General features: G+C 42.4%; 1 non-coding gene and 1 pseudogene across 1 annotated transcript; both read right to left on the bottom strand.

Annotated features, from left to right (window-relative positions):
- Positions 1-291: 291 nt before the first annotated feature.
- On the bottom strand, positions 292-795 carry LOC143394781 (N-alpha-acetyltransferase 20-like; annotated as a pseudogene).
- A 1,708-nt stretch (positions 796-2,503) lies between these two features.
- Positions 2,504-2,606, bottom strand: LOC143396034 (U6 spliceosomal RNA). Its single transcript, XR_013090927.1, has one exon. It is a non-coding gene; the product is annotated as a U6 spliceosomal RNA (small nuclear RNA).
- Between the last annotated feature and the right edge of the window lie 7,257 nt (positions 2,607-9,863).

Below are 9,863 nucleotides of genomic sequence, written 5' to 3' on the forward strand. Positions count from 1 at the left end.
TGGAAATAATATTGTCCATAAACTATTTGGAACAACTGCCTAAGAACCACTGCCTATGGTTATTCAGTATCTTCAGGCCTCACAGGAATGGATTTCTTTTTTTTTTTTTTTTTTTTTTTTTTAATTTTTTTTTTCGACCTATGCAGGGCATGTGTTCACTGCAGTCATCACATGTGCCCCTTACTGAAGTTTGGCTCTGCATGTTTTTTAAAAATATTTTTTTAGGTGTAGATAGACACAACAGAATGCCTTTATATATTTTTTTATGTGGTGCTGTGCTAGGCAAGTGCTCTACCACTGAGCCACAATCCCAGCCCTGGTATGATGGATTTCTTTGTGTGCCTGGAAAGTGCCTTCCTCATATCATAAGCAGTATCATCGGGCTCCCCGTTGCTGGCTGAATAGTACTCTATGACTGTCTTATATGACCATCCTAAACACACTGTAGCCCAATTGCTTGTGCATGTTGACTGCAACTTGGTTAGATACTCTTACAAAAGATCAACAAAAAAATCCATCTTTTCTTTCTGAAATCTCTATTAATTCCATAAGTTTAGTAGCCAAACCAAGGCGTCGAAATTCAGGGGCAACATACAGAGCTGTGAAGTGCCCATGCCATTCTTACCTGGCTACTTAGCCTTCTGCTTTACCCATAATATAACCCATTAATTCTCCACCAGGTGCTTCTGCAACAATGAAATACTATGGCCAGTGTGCGAGGTACTCTGTAAGTGGGTCCAAGTTAATGTTGAAGCAAAACAGGTGGTCGCACGTGAAGGCCCGGAGCTTGGTCATCTCGCCACCACCACCAGCCTAGAAATCCTGCACCTCACGTTGGTTATATTTTAAACCTGTAGTAGTTTGTGTGACCACATTATACTTTCCACAAAACAAAAGAGCCATGCATATCTGATAAATGACATGGGATGGTAAGCCATTTAGAACTTTGAAATGGGATTATGGGAGGGAGGAATATAAAGGTATACAATGTTATACTAAAAAAGGCCAATGAAGACTGGTGGTAAGATCTCACTTCAGATGGGGAAGTAGAAATTCAAAATTACTGAGTGACAGATAAAATCCTAGCTCTGACTAGTTCTGGACAGCATGGCCCCAGGTTCCTCCATCAAGTGTCCTTTGTAATGCTGATACTACTCAGAGCTGAAGAGGAGACAACGTCAGGAATTCCTTGTACTCAGCAAATGTCAGGAAGGAGGAAGTGGTAAACTATGAATGTAACTACCAAACAGTACAATCGGGTTGGGGATGTGGCTCAAGTGGTAGTGCGGCCCGGGTTCGATCCTCAGCCCACATACAAACAAAGATGTTGTATTCGCCAAAAACTGAAAAATAAATATAAAAAAAACCCAAAAAACAGTACAATCAAAATGTACTCTAGCAAGATTCAAAAGTGTGTGTGGCCTCACTGGTTGGTTTGGCTTTAAAGACCTTTATAGTTCAGAATCTGAAGTCAAATTAGGAGAGCCACATAAAAAATAACCTTTATTCACTTGATATAAAAGCAAGTTTAACCTGTTTTAGTTTTGAGCCTCAAAATTACTCTGAAAAATGGTAATACCTACTTCATATTGAGAATGAACTAGAGGTAAGTCAACATGTCCATCAGTGCTTGTTGGCACTGATTTTATGTCCTTTGTGCATGTCAGAAAAAACAGATGTATCCAGAGTCTTGAGGCCCAAATCTTGTGGTTCTCAACCTTCCCCCATCCCATCCCATCCTTTCCAATCAAGCAAGTTTGGTTTCTCATTGTTTCATACTCCTGATTTTTCACCAAGCTTACACCTTGCTCACCCCCCACCCCCATCATAGTACTGAGGATTGACCCCTGGGGATGCTTTACCACTGAGCTATGTCTATATCCCCTTATTTTATGAGATAAGATTTTTGCTGAGTTGCCAAGGCTCATGCTAGGCATCCTGATTACAGGTATATGCTACTGTACCAAACATTTTTCCTTTCTGAAGTGCTGGAATCAAATACAGGGCCTTGTACATGAAAGGCAAGAACTCTACCACTGAACTATATGTATCCTGAACCATTTTTAAGTAGATCCATCATTCTCAATTGTGTTCACATTTCTCCTGTCCATACTAGAAAAATACCTAGGTCCACAGCTGGTCCCTCAACACTTTAATGATCCTATGTATCAGCAGGCATCCAGACTCAGACAAAAGACTCATGTTCTATAGAATTGTCCTCACTAATGAGCCACGTAAGAACCACGACAAAAATATATTTTCACTGAATGTGTTGAACAATGGAGTGAGTAGCCATCCAAAGTGCCTATGAACTTTAATCTCTTTTTTCACCCCTGAAAATGGCTTAGAGAAACATTTTAAATTTTAAAACTACATTTTGGAAATGAGCATTCATTAAAAGAATTAAAATAATGCAGCAAAACAAATCTGTATTGCTACATATTCAAATAGTATGTCATTCTTCCCCATAATTTTTGAGTGAATGCATATAGTAGAAAAGTTTTTAAATGTGGAGTGCTTCATGAATTTGCATGTCATCCTTGCAAAGGGGCCATGCTATTTTCTTATTGTTCCGGTTTTGGTATATGTGCTGCCATAATGAGCATGCATAAAATTCTGATCCAGTTGATTGACTTGGTGTAACACTTTATAGTTTAAAAAGAATTTTTATTATGTGTTTGCCCATTCTGAGCTTTACCATATTGGGAGAACTTTATTAGCTCTGTTTTAAAAAACTTGCTCAGAGTGGTTGGGAACCTGCTGGGTTCACAGAGCTAGCTAGTGTAGAATAAAGTTGGGCCTGACACCTCATTGCCTTAATCCAGAATTTCTTCTACCCTGACAAGGTGTCCCACTACACATGATTTTGTAAGATTCATTGACCAGCCTTGATTTTTCTATTACTTTACAAGTCATTTCTCTCATCTCCTCGTCTTTGCACCTAAGCCTGGATAATTCAGTTTTGAGATCATGAGTTGCTTTAAAGAGAACATTGATATTTTTAGTTCTTTTGAAACAGGGCAAGGAGATATCCCTCAAGGTCAGATCATGGACACGATAAAGCATGCATGTTCAAGTCTTGGACTGTTCAACACAGATCACTAGTCTTCTGGAATACTTAAATCAGAATGCAGGGCCAGGGGCCTTCACATATTTTCATAGAACTGCTTCAAATAATTGTGGGCCTCCAAGCCCAGCCTTACTCAATTTCACCTGAAGCTTCTACACTTCAGGATTATAATATCCAATTAAAGTAAGAAATGTGTGCCTTTTCACCCTTCAGATCTTTGAACTTGCTATCCTCTCTGTGATACTGCCTACATACTCCAGTTAATACCACTACCTCAGGCCTGAGAAAGCCCACACCAGGACAGATTAAATTTCCTGCTTTAAGTTCCCTTTATTACAGCTTCTTAAAACAGATGTGTAATTACAGTTAGTTGGTGGTTGAGTATCTTTCTCCTGCTACCACATGCTCTGGGGATCTGGCTGTCTGCTTTGCTCACCTGAATCTCCAATCCTTATCCCAATGCCTGGCTCATTGTTGACCTTCAATATATATTTATTACAGAGTTAAGCTCTTATTTAACGTGAGAAAATAAGGACCCTGATAGGAGGAACTTGTTCAGCACCAATGGATTAACAGCTAGAACTGGAATTCAAATCGCAAATGATCTTTCCACTGTGTCAGACCTGACACCCGTCCCCCACAGCCTTATTCATTTAAATTCACAGTAAGCACCTAACAGGGTGCCAGGTCCAGGTATGGGTAATTAGGCCCTGATGTGGAAAGTCACTCCCAGATGAGGTTGGAAGGCTGTCTGGATTGACACATTCCTTTATGCCCAAACCCGCAAGTCAACTCGGCGACTATACTGGAACATCTTAGAAGCCTAGAGCCCTCTGGGCCTCAGGGAAGATTTCTCCTGGTGATGCCCGAGTCAGGCTGTGGGGGCCAACAAGGAATTCTATCAGGTTCAAAGGTGTGGTGGCATCAGGGAGCCAGCAATCTTCAGGAAATGGGGTCCCATGCTCATGGTGACCTATCGTCTCTCCTTCATGTCCACATTGACCCAGATGAGAGAAAAGATGGAGAAAGGCTTAGACACCCAGGGCTAGGCGACTAGATGAGGCATTCTCACCTCTCCGAAGAGCCACAAGCTTGCCTACTCCCGGCCTAGGTACAAAGGACCCGTGCATGCGTTCATGTTTTTATAGCCCTGCCGCTGGCCAACCAACGTCCGCGCTGGAAGGAAAGGGCGGGGTAGGAGGCGGGGCTAGAAGCCGATTGTGTCGAAGGAAGCCGAAGTTTTGATTGAGCTGCGCCTGCGAACCACAAGGGGCGTCTCTCTATTGTCGGGCGTTTGCGTATGCTCGTTGCCAGTTCTGGGAGTAACAGTTTCCAAGTCTAGCTTTGTATGGTGGTGCAGTTTCTGGTGCTGATCTTCCAATATTGAAAGAGGATTTAACAGTTGTATACCAGGCCACGTTGACAAAACTGGGGAAACGGACTGTTGGTTTAAGTATAAATTACTTTTTAAGGAGGATAATTTGAACGTGTGTGTGTGTGTGTGTGTGTGTACCGGGGATTGAACTCAGGGGAACTCTACACCACTGAGCCATATCCCCAGCCCTATTTTGTATTTTATTTAGAGATAGGATCACACTGAGCTGCTTAGCTCCTGCCTTTGCTGAGGCTGGCTTTGAACTCATGATCCTCCTGCTTCAGTCTCCCCAGCCGCTGGGATTACAGGAGTGTGCCACTGCGCCCGACAATTTGATCTTCTTTCAACTTTAGCTTCCACTCAGGATTTTAATTGTATGAATACATCCTATGTACAATTTCACCGAAGCATTATTGTAGCAGAAAAAAAAAAAGTACCTGATAGGTTGAGTAAATGTTGATGCCTTCATGTATTTACATGAACACTACTGTGGAAAGATAACCAGGAGGGCCAGTGAGATGAAAAAGGCAAGTTACTACCAGAATGCTTAATATGGTCCTATTTAGTAAGAAAACAAAACAAAAGGAAACAACAAGAAGAAGAAAAGATTCAAATGCATAAGTTTGTAGTAGAAAGATTTCTGGGAGGATTCAGAAATAAGTAGCAGTGATTACCTCTGAGGATAGGGATTAAATAGGATGGGAGGAATATTTTTACCTTTCAATTTATCTTTTCCATATTGCTTAAATTTTCAAAAACGGTAACCCTGCATTTCTTATAAGAATAATTTTAATAGTTAAAAAAGTTGGACAGGATTTCATATGGAAGAGAGACAACTTCCAGGCCGTTCTAGAAGGAAGAATGTGATTGATTTTGAGACAGTTTTAACTCAAGAAAAAACAAGAAAGAAATTTGCCTGATATTAGGCTGAGACTGGGATAGGGAAGACAATGCTTTGAGATGCAGTGTAGACTACATGACTACATGCCTGTGTCAGTCTGTTTTTCTGTTGCTACAACAAAATAACTGATGCTGGATAGCATTAAAAAAAGAGGTTTCCTTAGCTCACTGTTTTGGAGCCTGGAAGTCCAAGATTGGGTGCTCCATCTGTTCTGCTCTGGTGAGGACCTTCTGGCTACATCATAATACGGTAGCTTGTATGATGACATGGATGACATGTGAGCAGTGCAAGTAGAAGAGAGATTCAGGGAAGTACCAGGCCACGTTGTTAGAATCCATTCTCTTGGGAATGGACTCTACTAAGATCTGTAAGGGTGGTGTCCAGTGATCCAATCACCTTCCACTACTGTCACCTCTTTAGAGAAAAGGAGGACAGTAAAGCTCCATGTCCCTGAATGCCCCCCTTCTGTTTCTAAAAGCCCAGCCAAATTAAGCCAACAAAGAGAGCCCTGGGCTGGAAAGCCCAGATACACACGATCTTGAAGGACACTGTCTTCTCTTATGCACGCCAGCAGCTAGGGCAAGTTAGTGTTATACGTAGGCAGCTCTGTTCTTGCACATACACCAGGAAGGTTGTTCCTTGGGATCTGGTCACATAAGCAAACTAAGCAAGCAATGCTGATGGCATCACTGATTCTATAGCCTAACATGTAAAACCCCTCTTTGAGACTGGTGTGGAACTGGGGACACTGTGGAAAAGATACTTGTTACTTGTCCTGCTGGCTGCCACTGGACAAAATGCCAAGAGGGATGGAGGCACTGCTTGGGGAAATGCCGTGAGGGACAGAGGTGCTAGCTGTTTCTTCTGTCACCACTGAACTTTACTTGGAGCAGCCACTGATCTCTTGTAAACTTTCTTCAATAAATCATGTTTTGCATGTTATCACTGGACACTTTCTTTGGCCTTTCAGCAATTTGCCCCCTTCCCTGGCACACTGGGCTGTGGACATGACAATTCACTTACTTCTTAGAGATTCCACCTACTTACCATGGCTACGCTGAAGACCAAACTTAAGGACTTGAACCTCTGGGGGATAAACCATATTCAAACCATAGCAATATCTCTTCTGGCTATGAGATCCTATAGATCTTTTGGAATGTGGAGTTAAATGCTCTAGTGTCAGACTGTTTGGGTTGACTCAAATCCCACTGTCACTAAATAGGACTTTGTGGATTTTCCTCTCTCTGCCTCAGGTTTGTCCTGTGTACAGTGGGATAATAACAGCATCTGTATAACAGCTCTGGTAGGATTAAATGGGATGATACATGTAAAATTCTTGTTTCTTATTTTTTTATTTTTATTTTTTATTTTTGGAAACATTGGGGATTGAACCAGGAATGAGCTACCACTGAACTACCTCCCACCAAGCCCTTTGTAATTTTTAAGTTTTGAGGTTGGGTCTCACTGTGTTGCTGAGACTGGGCTCACACTTGCCATTCTCTTGCCTCAGCCTCCTCAGTATCTGGGGTTACAGGCATGTGCCACCATGCCCAGCACTTACACAATTCTTGTTCAAAAAGTGTTATAGCCAGATAGCACCTGCCTGTAGTCTCGGCTGCTCAGGATGCTGAAGCACAAGAATCACTTAAGTGCACAAATTCAAGATTGACTTGTGCACTGACTCTTGAATTTTTTGAATTTCTTTTTTTGTTTGCTTATTTGTTTGTTTTGAGACAGGGTCTCTCTGTGTTGCTCAGGCTAGTCTTGAGTTCCTGGGTTCAGTCTGGCAGGACAAAACAGCAACAAAAAGTTAGTATTTCTCTGCTGTCATAAAAATTAAAAAAGGAATCACAGAAGTAATTCTTACTATTAGAGGAGCTGTTTTATTTTTACACCTTTTAAATATTTATGAGGAAGGTCAAATATTGGGTTTTCAGGATTAATGAAATGAGTAGATTGGCAGAAATGTGTACATGCTGGACAGCTTTGCTTACAAAAGGAATTTGTCTTCCAGATCCTGACTCAGTGCTGCCATATAGTGGCCAGACATGAGAATGGCAGCTAGGATTAGCCTCTTTACTGAGAGTGTGCCTGGGCTGGGGTGTGAGTTGTGCAATCAGGACTGGGCAGCTGTGTGGCCAAAGAGTGAGTGTAAGCCACACCTTGAGAAGGAGAGGCATGTTTGCATACCTATCTGTGACCCAGACAAGAGGAAAACCAAGTGCACTTTAACATGGTCTTGCTTCCCTTGGCATTTACTTAGCACACTTGACTTCTCTTAATACATTCAAGTTCATTTCTTGTCTAAAAACAAAGAAGGATGTCACTGAGCCATTGTGTGATCTGGAGAAGCCTTGGCTTTCCTCCAAGGTTGTTGGAAGAAATGGCCACATGAATACTTTTGCTGCAAAACTTTGTGGAGGCTGTTGTGTCCCCTAAATAAGGTCTTGTGTGGAAAATTCTTATGAAATTGAGGCCCAGGGGAAGTCTGTCCCCTGTTTGTCATCCTTCTTTGTGATAACAGGAGAGCTCCACCACATGTTGCACTTTCCTCTCTGTTTCAAATCCTGAGAAAATCAGCACCTAGCTTGTTGCCTGATCCAGGCATTTAAACTAACCCAAATGGATAATGTATCTGCCTCCTCCTTCCCTATTTGGTACTGATTTTTTAAAAAATTCTGTGGCTCTTTTATTGATTTTACTGCATATTTGTACTTTGATCTATGCCCTCAAATACTTTTTAGAAGAGGAAAGGAATCCATGGATTAAATTAAAAGTAGTATAGTTGAAGAATTTTGTGTGTGTGTGTGTGTGTGTGTGTGTGTGTGACATAAAAAAAAGTTATTTGACATGATTTTAAGTCAGTGATTGTACCCAAGTTATTTTTGAGCCTAACAAGTTTATGGGTCAAAGATTTTAGACCATGATGCTTCTTTACTTGGGAAAATGAGAAGCTCATGTAAATAAGGCCATCAAGGAAGTTGTGGGGTGTGTTCAAAGATCAGAACCTACTAAGGCTTGTTTTCTTATCTGTCACCACCAAGGATAATATTGGATCAGCTTGAACATTAGAGACAAAAAGTTGGTGACCTATTGGAAACAAAAATATTCTCTTGACTGCTTTCATTTTGGACATGCCATAATTAGAGCTTCATTTCCTTGAAGTCTTCTTTAAATACAAATTTGCCCTGGGGAGATCAAGACATCAGTTTCTGAAAATTTCAGAGCAAAGGATATGATCATGGGTCTTGCTTTCTGCTGATTCTTTTGGACTCTGGGTTTTTGCCTGCTCACCAAGAGAAGTGGCTTCTGGGGAGGGCAGAAGCTATCTGGGAAGAGAGGCCTGGCTCTGCTTCAGTGAGCTGTGTGACATTAGACAAACCTCAGGCCCTCTCTGCCCCTGGTTTTCTTGCCTTGGCATGAAGGGCTTTCAAGGACGCTCTGGCTCCTGCACGACCAATCCTGGCTTCGCTCTCTGTGGCCTGTGCCAGTGGAGTCACCTTCCGCCTGTGGGGCTGCTTCAGCTCCTTTCTCTGTTTACTCTCAAGTAAAGCCTTTCTTCTGTTTACTCAGCAAAGATTCTTTTAAGACAGGCTAAGCACACGGTTTACTCTGCTAACAAGCCTTGGCATTTATGGGGAGACCTGTGTTGACTTATTCTTGAGCCTCCATTGACATTCACTGGGAAACGTTAACACAAACACAGGAGACATCCTCAGAGCTGGGGCCTGACACTGCACCGGGAACAGAACTCTGGCAAGGGCCTTTCTGTTTTGGTTAGAATCACCTGAGAGTTAAAAACAACAATAACATATGCACCAGAAGAGGTTGTAACGATCTCCTTTCAGTTTTTGGACTCAGCAACTGAACATTTTTTTTCTGAAGGTCTCTAGAAAGCCCCCTGTGTTAGTTCTGGACAAGACCATGTTTGTGTCAGCCACTTGAGGAGGCTCCTTCCATGTGCATGGTCCTGTGACTTTTGGGGGACCATTATGGTTCAGTCTCATGGTACCTTGGGCTGTGGGTTCATGTACAAGTTGGCTCTAAGTGGCTGTGTGATCTTGGGACAGCCACTTCCTCTCTCTGCCTTTCAGTTTCTCATCCATACATTGAGGGGAAGTCATCTGCACACTCATCTCCCCAGCTAGGCCAAGGCTGTGGCCTGAGCCCATGTCTGGTGCTCGCTCAAGAATGTTTGTTTAAATGAATGAGTAAGCCTTGCCCTTCTCCATTCTTGCTCTGATATCTCAGGCCTGAAGCCTCCCCAAAGGCAGGTTCTGCCTTGAGTCATCATCAGACAAGATCTGCTAATGGGGTCATTGCAGATGCCCACAGGCCCCAGGTGCTACAGCTGCCCAGTGGCTTCACCTGCTTCTGCCTGTCACTTCCCCCACCCCCATCCCAGAGGTGCTTGTAAAGGAAGCATCTTTTCAGGTGAGGGGACTGTGTATTTGGTTTGTCTTTGTTGCCTGGAAACTGTTGACATCCGAGACACTCTGTTGCCTTAGCTGGGTAAT

This window comes from Callospermophilus lateralis, chromosome 3, assembly GCF_048772815.1.
Source record: "Callospermophilus lateralis isolate mCalLat2 chromosome 3, mCalLat2.hap1, whole genome shotgun sequence".
NCBI classification, from domain to species: domain Eukaryota; kingdom Metazoa; phylum Chordata; class Mammalia; order Rodentia; family Sciuridae; genus Callospermophilus; species Callospermophilus lateralis.